The following is a 15989-nucleotide window of genomic DNA, read 5'->3' on the forward strand; positions in this document are numbered from 1 at the left end:
AGACAAATCTTCTATCTACACAAAAGCACAAAAGATGATGGGAGGATGCTTGCAATAAGTCTGACCACTGGCAATTTCTCAGGTACCATTCCAACTCATCGTTCTTTAGCCCACCATGCTATCTCAGAGTAGACCCAGCTGTATGCAAATCAGTCTTTGCCCTGCTCCAATAGGAACACTCCAGCCCAAACTGCCAAACTAGACACTTTCCTAATCAGATCACAAGCAACCCAAAACTGGTTTCACTGCTTAGAGCTCTTCGGTTGGGTGTAGCTCGGTTCCAGTGGCAGAATTAGCGAGGGACCAAAATCTGGGCACACCCGTCGCCACTTAGGGCGGTAAAACAATCACACAAAAGTTGATGGGAGAATGTTTGCAATAAGTCTAACCACTGGCAATCGCTCAGAATAGCATTCCAACCCATCTTTTTTTTGCCCACTATGCCACCTCAGATTAGGTCCACTCTAGGTGGCATAGGACTGGCCAGACCTGGGTCCCGTGCTCACTGCGGCACTGGAACCAAGGTGTAGTCAGCTGCTGAGCCCATAACTAGAGCGAAAATGGTCCAGGGTTGATCGTCCTTGTCCTTCCCTCTCCGTCTCGCTTTCCTCCTTCCTTCTCAGTCTCCTCCCTCGTGCCTCTGTCTCTATCACCCTCACCACGCTCTCTCTCCCTTCTGCCCTCTCCCTCCACTCCCCTACCTGCCCCTCTCTCCTGCCCCTCACTGCCTCTGTCTATATATAAGCGGGCAACGCCACGCCCCCTCCTCCACGGAGATAGCACTGGTGCCTTCATGCCTTGGCCCAATATTGTCAATCTAAAGGTCCAACTATAAATGGCCGGAAACCTTAAAAGAGTTGTCTCTTTCCAGCTTCTTAACATTCATTCACAATATATGATCAAACATTGGAGAAGCTTGCGGTGTTTCATTACCCAGAGTTAAGATATATGGAGCTCACACCGGCGAGAGCTGGCTGAGGAACCAATAGTAACAGAAAGAAGGGGTTCTTTCTTCGGCTTATACATCGCCTGATGTTTCTCATTATGCACAAGGCTCTCTGGATCAGAAATAAATCACTATTCGTTTTGAGTTTCCATATGTAATTCTTAGTAGTTATTTCAAGAAGAGATATAATTTGATATTCGTGTCCCCTACAAGTACAAAATACATTGTAGAAACAAAAGTACATAATTTTTCAATGTGTTATGAAATACATTTTTTAAAATCTGTACATTTATATTTAGATGGTGTGTGATTAAACCCTCATGAGACCACAGTGTTTTTAATATAATTTTAAGGGAATCAATCAGGCACCTAGACTTTCAGCTTAGGGGTACATTATTTCGGGCAGATTTATAGCAAACTTTTCACTGGTGCAGAATCACCAAGGGTGAGATAAACTGGCACGAAGCGTTGAATTGGGATGTACTTTGAAGTGCAAAACTGGCTTTGTCCTGGAAAGTAGCTGTAAAGTCCCTTGTGTCGAGGGGGGTCTCATGGGTGTATGATGGGCGTTCCCATTCAATCACCCATGGTTTGCGGTGCAACACCCTCGCATGCCTTTGCACCGAAACTTTACACCTCCTTGAAGCAGGAATAGCTTTTCTTAAAGTCTTCTTTTCTCAAAACGTTTCAATCATTGAATGTGTGCTCTGTATGACACATATGCAAACTTAGAAAAGTTTTAAACTATGTATAAACATAGTATTTTGTACTGGCTTCAAAACTGTGATTAGACAAAACTCAGATCTCTCTAGCAAGTGCATTAACCACCAGAGTTTTCTTACTATTAGTGTTATCCCTGAAAAATAGTTGAGCACACACATTTCTCTGCAGAGGGTCATGTAAAGTATTTAAAATGCAGCCTGTTTGTGGCTAACTGATTAGCCAAAACAGATTTACTTTCAAATGTGTGCTTGTTGCCAATTTCTGTTTGGCTGAGTTTTTAGAAAAAGTAAAGATACAAGTTAACTGTCAGACTCCACTTCGTATGACCCCAGGCCCACTCTGAGTGATTCCAGCCTTTTTCTGCTGCCACACCTTGGCCTCCAATTTATTTTTTATCCCAGAGTAACTTTTTTCTGCACTGCATAGGAGTTAACAAGTGATGTTTTATACAGCAGAACTACCCATCATAGAACAAAAGTGGTATAGGGCAGTGTCTTACACAGTAGAATTATCCCTCATGTGGCAGGCATTATTGAGTGTACCCTACACAGCAGAGCTATCTCCCAAGTGACACATGAATGAAATGGTGATGGCTTATACAGCAGAGCTGTCCCTCATGTTACTGGGTAGGCAACGGAGGAGCTTCAGAGGTAAAGGCCTAAGTCTTCTACAGCAGAGCTATCCTTCAGAAGAGTTGACGGCTGATGACTTACACAGCAGACCTATCCCTCATATGACAGGACAGTTCATGGTCGAGGTCTTCGCAAAAATATGAAGGTACAGGTGGGCGTTTGATTCAACAGAGCGATTCGTAAGATAACAGAAGACTTTAAGGGGGATTCTTATACAGCAGAGCTGTCTCTCATTGGACAAGGTAGGTAACGAAGGATGTCTTAGTAAAGCTATGGAGGAAAATGTTTTGGTCTTGTCTTGTCATTAATGTGACAGAAGAAGTTAAAGGGTGGCGCCTTAAATAGAAGAGCTATCCCGAGTGAAAGGGACATGGAATAAAAATCACAAATATCCTTCACCTGGCACAGGAGTTAAAGATGCATGCTTCTACAGCGGGTTACTGTGAATACTTGATGGTTAGATCAGCTCTCTGCAGCCGCTGGGTGCCCTGGTTATATCACTCCACTGATAAATGTTAAATGTTAAATGTTACAGGATTTCTAAAGCGCATAGCTGCCCGTGAGCGTCCCAGCGCTATAAAGCCATTCCTCCACAGCTCTGTGGGTCTTGTAATTACATTCTTATAGTCAGGCCATCTCTCCTCAGCCCTTGGTGCTCTTACAAGTGCATTTCCCTGGTTAGACAATTTTTTCTCAGCCCCTGTGTGCTCCATTACTGCATCTCTGATAAGAAAATCTCTCCTCAGCCCCTGTGTGCTCTATTATAACATCTGATAAGACAATCTCTCCTCAGCCCCTGTGTGCTCTATTATAACATTTGATAAGACAATCCCTCCTCAGCCCCTGTGTGCTCTATTATAACATCTGTAACAAGACAATCTCTCCTCAGCCCCTGTGTGCTCTATTATAACATTTGATAAGACAATCCCTCCTCAGCCCCTGTGTGCTCTATTATAACATCCCTGATTAGACAATCTCTCCTCAGCCCCTGTGTGCTCTATTATAACATTTGATAAGACAATCCCTCCTCAGCCCCTGTGTGCTCTATTATAACATCCCTGATTAGACAATCTCTCCTCAGCCCCTGCGTGCTCTATTATAACATCTCTGATTAGACAATCTCTCCTCAGCCCCTGTGTGATCTATTATAACATCTCTGATTAGACAATCTCTCCTCAGCCCCTGTGTGCTCTATTATAACATCTCTGATTAGAGAATCTCTCCTCAGCCCCTGTGTGCTATTATAACATCTCTGATAAGACAATCTCTCCTCAGCCCCTGTGTGCACTATTATAACATCTGATAAGACAATCTCTCCTCAGCTCCTGTGTGCTCTATTATAACATCTCTGATAAGACAATCCCTCCTCAGCCCCTGTGTGCTCTATTATAAAATCTCTGATTAGACAATCTCTCCTCAGCCCCTGCGTGCTCCATTATAACATCTCTGATTAGGCAATCTCTCCTCACCCCTTGTGTGCTCTATTATAACATCTCTGATTAGACAATCTCTCCTCTGCCCCTGTGTGCTCCATTATAACATCTCTGATTAGACAATCTCTCCTCAGCCCCTGTGTGCTCCATTATAACATCTCTGATAAGACAATCCCTCCTCAGCTCCTGTGTGCTCTATTATAACATATCTGATTAGACAATCTCTCCTCAGCCCCTGTGTGCTCTATTATAACATCTCTGATAAGACAATCTCTCCTCAGCCCCTGTGTGCTCTATTATAACATCTCTGATTAGACAATCTCTCCTCATCCCCTGTGTGCTCTATTATAACATCTCTGATTAGACAATCTCTCCTCAGCCCCAAGTACTCTGTTATAAGATCTCTAAGAGAATCTCTCCTCCGCCCCTGTGTGCTCTGTTATAAGATCGCTAAGAGAATCTCTCCTCAGCCCCTGTGTGCTCTGTTATAAGATCTGTAAGAGAATCTCTCCTCAGCCCCTGTGTGCTCTGTTATAAGATCTGTAAGAGAATCTCTCCTCAGCCCCTGTGTGCTCTGTTATAAGATCTGTAAGAGAATCTCTCCTCAGCCCCTGTGTGCTCTGTTATAAGATCTGTACGAGAATCTCTCCTCAGCCCCTGTGTGCTCTGTTTTAAGATCTGTAACAGAATCTCTCCTCAGCCACTGTGTGCTCTGTTATAAGATCTGTAAGAGAATCTCTCCTCAGCCCCTGTGTGCTCTGTTATAAGATCTGTAAGAGAATCTCTCCTCAGCCCCTGTGTGCTCTGTTATAAGATCTGTAAGAGAATCTCTCCTCAGCCCCTGTGTGCTCTGTTATAAGATCTGTAAGAGAATCTCTCCTCAGCCCCTGTGTGCTCTGTTATAAGATCTGTACGAGAATCTCTCCTCAGCCCCTGTGTGCTCTGTTATAAGATCTGTAACAGAATCTCTCCTCAGCCACTGTGTGCTCTGTTATAAGATCTGTAAGAGAATCTCTCCTCAGCCCCTGTGTGCTCTGTTATAAGATCTGTAAGAGAATCTCTCCTCAGCCCCTGTGTGCCCCTGTGTGCTCTGTTATAATATCTGTAAAATAATCTCTCCTCAGCCCCTGTGTGCTGTTATATTACCCCCTCAGCCTGCGTGCCTTCATATAGTCTTTCTCTAAAGGACAATCTATCCGTGGCCACACCCCACTGCTATACACAAAGAAAACGTCATGCGTAGATGTGGGTTGTCAAGGAGCCACCCCCTCCCCCCGCCCCCGGGGTCAGGTGGGCCTCTCCCTTCCATCTTAAGGGACTACCCAGTTAAACACCGGCTCTCTTTCCCACCCTGTGTCTTCAGCAATCAGGATTCCAGAACGTGCCACCGCCTGGTGACGTCACTCATTACATGACCCCTGTAAACCCCTAATGAAAGGGCTCTTTGCAGACTCCTTCAGCGTGACACTGGGACTGTTACTGGAATTCAGGAAACATAACATTTTGCAAGTGCAGTTAAGGGGCCTGCGTCAAAGATGAGACACAGGCACATCTGTGTTTACCTCTCACAGGTTCATGGACTTGTGTAAGAGCCCGGAAGTGGCCGACCTGCAGCACGAGGCGCTTTATGAGCACCGATTAAAACAAAGTAAATGATTTGAAATGTTTGCAGGAAACAAATTCCGGGCCAAATTAGGTTGTTGGTTTCAGAGATAAAACTGTAAACCTTTAATTTATTCTTTAGCTCTGCACCACAAAAAGGCCCCATACAAAAGAGAGATTGTGACATGAGTATAACGCTGTATGGTAATGTGAAACTTTACAGATAAATAGCACAGGAAATAATGTGTATTTGTGTGGAAGCAAATTATTGCAGAATAATATTGGTATAGGTTAAAAGGTCAAGTGACAGTTGCACTGTCAAGCCAGACCTAAAAATCAATACAGCTCAATGACTGCCCTCCTTCGAGCTGTGCTGCTGCCAGACAAAAAACACGTGTGATCTGGTTATCTAGGACATTTTAATTAATTTACAATGTCATGTGTGTGCCCCTGAAAGTTCAAGCTCAGGCAGCTGGATAAACAAAATGATTGCAGCTGTGGGGATGGGCAGGCGCTTTTTTTTGTGGGAGCACACAACCTCTGCCCAATCAAAACTTGTATGCCTGGCTCCCAACAGGTGGGCGAAGCCAAAGCCCCTCTCTAGGGATGCTCTCATAATTGTATGACGACAGCTACGCGGTCAGGCCAGACCATAAAAGGAGGGTGGTACATGGGTGGTTTTATATTGGAAGATCCATCGCGGTCTTAGGAGAGACTTTGGCCCTGGTCATTTTGCCTCGAAAAAGGCCACAGAACTCCTCTAGGACTTCAGATTCACGGTTGCGCCAGGGAGTTTGCTTCGGTCAGACAACTGGATTCTTTGACAGAGGCACCAGTGTGACCAGCCCAGCCATACTAAGGGCCCAAGCTCCCTAAAACCTGTTGCAAAGGGTCGAGCGTGTATGTTTTCAGACATTTTACTAAATGTAACTCTGGGAGTAAAGTCAGGATGGCTCCACTTAAATGAAAATACCACTGAAGCAAATGAACACCTTATACATCAGTAACCATCTACAAAAGTATTATTCAAAAAACCCATATGCCAGCAACTGGGTCCAGTAGAAACCATTTGTAACTGGTGGACTCAGATTTCACCCGGGGGCACCAGGGTTTGGAAACACATAGCACTGGCCATTAGTGCTGGAACAATTTCCAGAGTGGGGGTGCTGCTATCAGTATTACATCATTTACGTCACATGGTTTGTGACCATTCAAAGCGCTATATAAAGGACAAGTGTAGCAAATAAGCCGTCCGTTCAGTATGAGTATGGTGGGTAGGGTTGTAGTGTGTGTCCAGTGGTGTGTTTTGCAGTACATTGTCACAAAATATAGGATGTCCTTCCAAAATGGCCACTGAATGTGCATCATACATGCAGTTTTACTGCCAGACCTATGTGGAGTAGAAGCAATGTGAGTCAGTTTGCTTTAGTGCCTGTTTATCACACAAGTAAAGCGTCTTGGTTTGTTTTGGTCCCATCGAAATCTTTGTCTCCATCACACTTCAGAATCAGAAAAAAATAATATCTCTCATTTGCAAATGAAATGTTTCTAATATTTGACATGACCTTTCTTCAGTAGTCATTTGCCTTTTACTTGCATCTGATCTAGTTTGAAATTTTAAAGTTAATTTACAAGTAGTTCAATGTTGTGCAGTGTGTTAGAAAATATTTGACATAGTAAATAGTGCAGCTTTCTCCTTTCACACTCTCTGCACCACAGGAAGATCGTCACTTGGTTGCAAAATTCACTCTCTTTGCAGTAAGGGAAGGGAAAAATAAATATCTATCAACATGTAAAAAATATATATAAGCAGCAATTAGTCGGAAGACATGGCCTGAAATGTGTCCTCTGTCTTTGAATGCACAACAAATGCTGCAAGATTAGAACACACAACGAAAGGCCTGTTTATTGAGCCTTCACCTCTTGAACTCCTAAATACTGTCCCTGCCCCTGTGCCACACCACGCAAGAGCCTGGCATCTGTGCGCACACAACTCACTCAGGCCACCTCCCTCAGTGAAACAAAAAAAACTGCCAGGTGGAATGAGTGAATGAATCTCAACCACTGGAAATCACTCTGTGCTGCATGTTATGTTTTGTTAAAAAAAATTCTAAAGCGCACATACACCGGATTGGTTTCATGGCGCTACTCAGAGGGATGCCGAAGCCCACGGGACTTACTTGTAGGCTTGAGTAAACAGCCAGGTCTTAAAGAGCTTCCGGAAACCCAAGAGATCAGTGCAGTGCATTCCGGTTCATTGTTTTGAGCTCATCTATGCCATTTCAGACAGACACCAGCAGTATGCAAATCAGCCTTGCTCCCAGCATGCAAGGGACAGTCAGGCTGGTTTGCCAGGCCAGGTCCCCACAAAACAGAAAGACAGCAATCCCATAAGTCTTTCATCCTCGTTAGGCCTCGTCAGTGGGGTGCACCTTGAGTCCCTGTGGCACAGTGAGCAGACAGACCGCAGACAAGTGCCTGGGAGCACTTGTAGCACAGAGAGCTTGAAGTACTCTGAACCATCGGCCATTATGTTGGACACAATCCTGTCCAGAATGTTATCACTCAGAGTTCAGGGATGTTCAGATTAAATAGTCACTGATATAACTTTAAAAAACAACCCGGCACAATAGGAGGACAACGGGGAAGAGGTTAAACAACAACACCGAAGAAATAGGTTTTTACACGATTAAATAATGTAACCACAAAAGGAAGTTAAAAGGTTATTTATGGCTAATTTAGCTTTGAGGTAAGGGTTCAAGGTAAAGTATAGTCAAAAGTCACAATTGGGACGACGGCTAGGAGTTAGGAGTTGGAGGATATTAAGGTATGGGTGACTTTGGGTGAACCTGTTTAAAACAACTTAGTTGTCTTGGAACTTGTTGGAGTTTGTTGGTTACAGATATGCAATATTAACTAAATGATTAGCCGTAGAGGGTTTACTGTAGGTGTCTTTCCACAGTGTCATTTGTGTTGCAATTGCATCCTTTGTAATAGCACAGACCAGTCTTGGCCTCAATCCAATGGGGAGAGTGGGACAGTTCCTCGTGACCTACCCAGCCACATCCACTCGGAGATGAACACAAAACTCCAAACATGTTTCGGCCATGTTGGGCCTCATCAGTGAGGCGCAGATACACACCTGTAGCGTCTTTGTCCGGACACGCCAATGCCGCTTACAGCGACTCACAAGGGATGAATAGAAATGTCAGTCAATGGTGGTGAACTTTCTGAGAAAGAATTTGACAAAATAATCAAGCACATCATTAAACGGTTAAGTGGTGATCGCTAGAGTACTTGATGACACTTTAAAAGGGTCATGTCGGCACTGACAGAAGCCTTTGTGGTACCAGAACCCAATGGCTATAAGGGATCAGGCAACCCCGAATTCACAATTCAACTCTATCAACTTATTAGAACATTAGAATGTTGAGCGCTCCACTGGAATCCACCAGTAATTGAATATGTCGGATGGAAGCCGGACTTGGGTACATATGGGACTTACTGAGGCTGCAACATCTCCTGCTATGGGTGATAATTTGGACTAAGGAGGAAACCGTATTGAACCGCACAATTCTACCCGTCTGGATAGGTAAAAGAGTTTTAAAATTCCATAGATCACATATATATCTAAGACCCATGATTGGCTGGATCTAAATGAGTTGTTTCTGAACCCTTGTGCCTTTTCTGCCAACTTTCCCAAAACATTGGTGACATTATTTTTAGCTAAATGGGCAGAAGAAAAAATGCACAAAACGCTGGAGTCTACAATTGCTGTTTATGTTCAGATTTGCAGTTATTGTGTCGCTGAGCCGTACTTGACTTGGGTTAATAACTTACACGACAGCCTCCTTCTTATCACACTACGCCTGAATGCCGTTCATTTCCTCGTAGCATTCCTAGACACAGTAAGTCTGCCGCTAATCCTTTTTTGTAAATTGTATTCCTCGCTAAGGAAAGTGCTTATTGTACCTTTCTTGAAGAAGGCGAACTTTAGACCATCTTTAATTGGTCTGCAGCATGCAGTTGGTTTTAACTTTGAATAGGCCCACGAGTTCTGAATAAAATTGGCATTTGGTGGACGTGTGGCTTATCTCAATTTTAACTTCACGGGGTCTTTTCCCTTCCTTTCTGATATACACAAAACTCGATTTTCACTTTTTTGTTCTGGACACAAAACATTGTTTTCAGGTGAGGTCGCTACCTATGATGAGACAAGTGGGTGCAACTGGTGAGAACCAACCAGCAAGCTCCTATGGTGTAGCGCACGAGAGGTGCTATCTCGCTTTTCACAATTTGTGTTGTTGGATACACACCTGTTTAAGTGGGGGGTATTTTTGGAACACAGTGACTGACAACCTTAAAGATTTTTTAGAAAAGCAACAATGTTGTGGGCTATAAGGATTTGGGACAGTACCCATGAAAGAAAATAAGGTTTGTTGTTGGGATAGATAAATAGAATACTCACTCCCAATCCTATCTAGGATAAAAGTTTACGCCTGCACTGATCAGGTCTTTTTGGCGTTTGTCCATGGTTTGGGTGGAGGGCGACCTGATCAATGGGTTTCCCCTCTAGATCTCCTTATTGTGAGGACCTTTAGACCATGCCAGGCTGCTATGGAGCTTTAACAAACACTATGGACTGTGAGGATACGCTTTGCAATTGCAACAAATATACAGCGATCGATACACACGCGTTCTGCAACTATCTTATGAATCGATACTTTTGTGCGATGCGTTTGTAGTTTTTTATTCTGGTGATTTCACACGACGATTGATTTTGAATGTTCTTCATATGTATTTTATGTGATTTTATTGGAGTGTGCATCTTTTATGGTCACTGGATGACCGAATAATAATGATGATGAAGACGATGGAGTAGCTCTGGGCTTATAATGGCTGGTATAAGCATTCTGCCCCAACATTGCAATGTTTGTTGCTTTGTTTCGCCATTTTTAATTTAGAGCAATCTACCCTCAGAGGGTGGAATGTTCATATAGCCTTATAACCCTCCTGGCTCGGGCTATACTGGCTCTTAAGGGCCCTCTCCCTTGTTATAGGTCCACGCATGCGGCTCTAGCCAATAACTTGGGTTCAGGGCCTTTAACAACTGGTATTGCCCTCAGCAAGGGGCGATAAGGGTATATTATAGACTGCTTGTGAGGTCACACAGCCTGATGCAATATGATCATGAGGAAGTCATTACATTGGCCCAGCAAAAATCATATTAGTGTTTGTAAACTATCCCAGTGCTGCATTACCCCCCCCCCCCCCACACTCCCACTCCCCCTTCAGAGGCTCACCAGAGCAGACCTCTCCAGCAAAGGCTATGCAACAACCAAGGAGGCTGAACACCTGCTGCAGAGAGCGCTCGAGGTGCAACCTGCAGGTTCCAGGAGCGAATGCGGATGGGCTAACTCTGTCCTTCATCCTCGCAAGGTGAATAAAACCAGAGGAGCTTATTTACAAGGCGGTGCGTCACTTTGTATGTGTGAAAAGTGGCGTAAGGGCCTTGTGAATAAACCCCAGACTCTACGTAGAGTGAGAGGGGCGCCTATTATTAAAGCACTCAATTCTCAAGGTGTGCCTTGGACACTATTATTTAAATGCGGATCCTGTGCAGGGGGTGGTTCGCGCTGTAGAGGGGGGGGGGGGGGGGGGCTCTTACCTGCTCCCTCAGGGGTGTCCCTCCCGCGAGGGGTCGGTGGAAAGCCGGGGTCTGTGGAGAGCCAGCAGAGGGGCTCTGCCCCGGTGGAGTGCGCTTCACTGATGAGGAGGTGGATGAATAGCGCCTCACGTCCCACAGGCGCTAGAAGTCAGCGCTTGGCACCATGACACCGATGTGGGTGTAAAGCCGTTCGGCTCCAGTGCAGGAGTGTCTGTGACGGGGCTCCCGCCGCTGTCACCGGTGCAGGGGTCTCCGATCCCTCCAGCGGGGTGTCTGCTACCAAGAAGAGGAGACTAGCGCCTTTCACTCCCGCGCTCCCGTCGCGGCGCTACTCCTCCCTCTGTCCTCCTCCGGCGCTGGCTTCAGCTCCGCCCCGGGCCGCAGGGTTGGGGGCTGTGGGACCCCCGCACTCCCCCGTCTGAGAGCAGCTCTCCGAGTCCCTCTCTCACATACACACGCCGTGCTCTCTCTTCTCTGTCTGCCTCGGTGTTTCTCTGTGGCTCACTCGTCCCCTCGCACTCTTAGTCTTAACCCTTCCCTCACCCTGTCTCTCTGTGGCCGCCCCTCTCCTTCGCCAAGGCCCTCCGGCTCCTCTCTTTTAATGCTCTTCTTATCTGTCTCTTTCTCCCCTCTGTGCCCCTCTCTCTTTCCCCGCCCCCCGCCCCTCCCTCTCTCCCCGCCCCCCTCACCCTTGCGCTGTCGTTTTCCTTCTCTTCTTGTTGCTCGCTCTCCCTTCTTGCTCGCTGCCGCCTGTCTGTCCCTTCCTCACTCTGTCAGTCCTGGCGCTCTGCACTCTCTCCCCTCCTTCGCCCCGACCGACCTCACTGTCTCTCACTCTCTTCCTCGGTGCCTGTGCCTTACTCTCTAGCTCTCGGTGGCTGTCCCTCATACTCAGCCTTTCCTTGCTCTCAGTGCCTGTCCCTCACTCTCTCCTCAGTGCCTGTCCCTCACTCTCTCCTCAGTACCTGTCCCTCACTCTCTCCTCAGTACCTGTCCCTCACTCTCTGCCTCTCCTTGCTCTCAGTGCCTGTCCCTCACTCTCCTCCTTGCTCTCAGTGCCTGTCCCTCACTCTCTTCCTTGCTCTCAGTGCCTGTCCCTCACTCTCTTTCTAGCACTCAGTGCCTGTCCCGCACTCTCTTTATTGCTCTCGTGCCTATCGCTCCCTCTCTCCCTTGCTCTCAGTGCCTGTCCCTCATTCTCTCCCTTGCTCTCAGTGCCTGTCCCTCATTCTCTCCCTTGCTCTCAGTGCCTGTCCCTCCCCGTCTCTCGTTATTGCTCTCAGAGCCTGTCCCTCATTCTCTTCCTTGATCCAAGAGCCTGTCCCTCCCTTGATCCAAGAGCCTGTTCCCCCCCTCTCTTCCTCACTCCCAGTGCCTGTCCCTCACTCCCAGGGGGTGTGAGGGAAAGAGCTTCCCTCCTGCCCCGCTGCCGCCGTCGCTGCCCCCTCCCTCGGTGGCCCCGGGGCCCCCTCGGCTGAAGGCGGCTCTTTCAGGCCCGGACGCCGCGGGACTTCAGCCAAAGCCCGCCACGGATTTGCTGAATGAGGCGGTTCAACTAATTGGCTTCACGCGGGTGATGCCAGGCCTCAGGAATGTGCTGTCCAACGGCTGCACGGTGCCCTGCGTGCCCGAGCACCGCAGGGGGCACGGACCGGCACAGCATGGGGGCACAGACAGGCACAGCACGGGGGCACGGACCGGGTACTGCACGGGGCACGGACTGGCACAGCACGGGGCACGGACCGGTACAGCATGGGAGCACGGGCTGACACAGCAATCGGCCACGCACTGGCACAACACGGGACACGCACTGGCAGAGCATGGGGGCATAGAAAGACAGTGCACAGGGTCGTGAGCAGGCACTGCAATGATACATTGTCAGGCAGTGCACAGTGCCGTGTAAAGCAATGCATAGGGGTGTGGGCATACACTGTATTGATACATTGTGTGAGCGCACAATGACATGGAAAGGCAGTGCACAGGGGGCGAGGGCAGGCACTGCATTGATAACATTGTCAGGCAGTGCGCATTGGCATGGAAAGGCAGGGCACAGGGGGGATAGACAGGCCCTGTATTGATATATTGAAAGGCAGTGCACAGGGGATAGAGAGGCGCTGCATTGTCAGACAGTGCACAATGGCATGGAAAGGCAGGGCACAGGGGGGATAGACCGGCCCTGCAATGATGCATGTCAGGCAGTGCGCATTGGCATGCAAAGGTAGGGGGCTATGCAGGCCCTGCATGTGCACAGCAACGTGGGCAGGCGCTGCATTGATAGATTGCAAGGGCTGCTGAGACCCAGAGATGCTGTTGTGACCAGGCTATGAAGGCACCTAGAAGGCCAGAGTCAAACAAGCAGGCCTTGGGCACCCAAAAAAACGCCATTGCAATAGAAAACTCGATCATAAATTGCTCTTACAATAGTGGAAAGTCTGCCAGAATGGCGGTTACCACCGCAGGAAAGGGGCATTGCGAGGGCCGTCCGTGCTACATGCAGCGAGGAAATACAAGCTCAGGAGTGTGTGAGTTTTTACAAACAGTTTGACCATCCTAGAAGGGAGTGTAAAACCAGTGCTTAATTTGTATGAATAAAAAAAAAAAAGGCTCTCGTCAGGAGGCCACTGCAGCTTGCACCACACAGTGCCCTTGCCATGCTGTCAATGACAGTAGCAACACAACTATTAATCATCACACTCCTACAAGAGTGACAATTCAGAATATTTTAGGCCCCCAAAGTTATAAGAATGGCTTGAGCAGAAGTTAATAGCCATTTTTAAATTCAAATATTAAATTAATAATTACCTATTTTTGTGGTCACCTCTAAATTGGCCAGACAGCGCCACCTTATGGCAGACTGCCACAAGCGCCACAATTAAGTGCCGGAGACGAGCACCGGAAACCACCGGCTCCCATTAAGCACTGTGTAAAACTACTATTATAGATGCAGAAGTAATTGCCTTTACAGGTTGGGACATAGGAAAAAACACCATAAGATTTCATGGGATGGGAGTTTCCCACAGGGTAAAAATAATTTCTACATGAGGGGGAAAAAAAATTACATGTGCACAGGTGGATTTTTCAAGTAGAAAATCCACAGAAGTCTATTTTGTCCAGATCAATATTCATGGAAATGTCATAGATTTCTCTAACAATCCTGATCATACATTTATGAGACTAGGTCTAGGATTTTGTGTAAAACACCCCACAAAAAAAACTCAACATTTGCTACCAATGAAAGGGTTTTTATGACTTTTTAAAAACATGCTTTGGGACTCGAGCCCCTGAAGCCTGCTCCAGTGGGAAGCACAAAAAGCACAGGTTTTCTAGACCATTGCATATAGAGGCGCTGGACCCTGCATTCATGGTGGGTTTGATTACTTAATCTCATGTGCGCTCGAGACGAGCACCGGTGCTCCGGGGCTCATGACGAGCTGGACTCGTCATAACGGCCGCAGCACGCGGGGCTAATCCCCCGCTGTGCTGAGCGTTCCGAGGAAACAGGTGCTCTGACGAGCTCAGCTCGTCAGAGCACCTGGGCGCTGTGCGCGCCCCCGCCCCCCAACACAGCGGGGTAATTATCCCGTGGCGAAGGAGTTAAAGGAGAAGCCTATAAAAATATACAAAGTCAACACACTTACAGCAAAAAAAATGAGAATGATTAATTACCCCGGTGACGAAGTTAGCTAAAATAAAGAAATCTCAGTTTTGCTCGTTAGGGAAAGTCAGGTAACAATCAGTAAAAGGCTAACAGTATATGTTACAACAGATAGAAACCAGGAAATATATGTCCCGTAATGTATAAATATGTACTGACCCTCAAGCAGCCACCTAACAGAGGCTGGAGGCCTTGTAACAAAAAGATAACCTGTGAAAGCTATAGGTTTTATGTATATGTGTAGAAAAAATAAAAATATTAAATAGAAATAACACAAGCATTAATAAAAGAAAACCAATGAAAACAAACTGTAAATATCTTGTATCATAATCTGGCGGGCCAGCAGTGTTTGGGTTTAGCATTGCAGGTGGTGCTGGTGTAGTTTCTCCTGGGGCGTGAAAACCAATGCACAGGGGTGAGGGCTGCATCAGGAAACCGCTGGGAGGGCTCAGCAGGTGATGACTGAGCGAGGCTGGGATTGTACATAAGGAACCTACTGAAGAGCACTAGAGTGCTTTAACCCGCCTTTAACAGGACAATGTGCAGAAGGCGCTTTACCAGCAGCAATCCATAGTTACGTCAGGCAAACTGCAGCATTCACATATTTCTTATGGAACCCTAGAGCTAGGCAGCCAAAACAATCACCGCATTAACCCGTGATTTATTGGGGGATTCATATTAAAATCAACCCACTTGCCATCTATGGCAGGTGTCACCCTTCTTTGTCATCACCCTAAAAATAAGCAAACCCCCCCCAGAGATTTAACTGGGGTCCTTTGCCCAGCAAAGCTCCCCCTGCCTCCCCTCCAATACCAGTCTCCTCTATTGAACACCCAAGAGCACGGTCCGCACCTACCGGATTAACAGTATTATATTATTGAAATATATAATTCCATAGTATTAATATACTTGATTTTCAAAGAATGTACATTTTTACTCAAAATAGTCAATTTATAAATTTGCAGGCGGATTCGCCCGATGCTTTGAGGGAACAGACCCCCCCCCCCCCCCCCCCCCCCTCACACGAGCCACAAACAGGGCCGCGCTGATGGCTTCCGATAGAGGCAGGGTAACTGGGCACTAAGCCAATGTAAGATTGCCTGGTACCTGCTAAATCCTCTGTCTGTGCTCTTTTCCCACCACAATAAGACTTCGGATCTGGGTGAGCTGAACGGACAGAATGACAATAGATAAAGCAAAAAAAAAGTAATGGTGCCTATATTTTGAGCGCCTACACATGGTTTAAATACCGACTGTAATCAAGGCCAGGCTTTCAGCACGAGGGGGACGCGCTATACTCTAGGGTTCCATCTTGTAAATTCTCACCTTC

The 15989-nt window shown here is 46.7% G+C and overlaps 1 protein-coding gene across 2 annotated transcripts in view; it reads right to left on the reverse strand.

Annotated features, from left to right (window-relative positions):
• The window catches only part of LOC147684443 (uncharacterized), a 152133-nt gene extending 140556 nt beyond the window's left edge, over window positions 1–11577 (reverse strand). Inside the window, exon 1 of one of the 2 annotated variants that reach the window (XM_086940373.1) lies at window positions 11005–11577. The gene's annotated coding sequence lies outside the window, so the exon portion shown is untranslated. The remainder of the gene's footprint in view (window positions 1–11004) is intronic. The other variant, XM_086940372.1, reaches the window with a different exon arrangement.
• Window positions 11578–15989: the final 4412 nt, after the last annotated feature.

This window comes from Lissotriton vulgaris, chromosome 10 (genome assembly GCF_964263255.1).
Source record: "Lissotriton vulgaris chromosome 10, aLisVul1.2, whole genome shotgun sequence".
Taxonomy (NCBI): Eukaryota; Metazoa; Chordata; class Amphibia; order Caudata; family Salamandridae; genus Lissotriton; species Lissotriton vulgaris.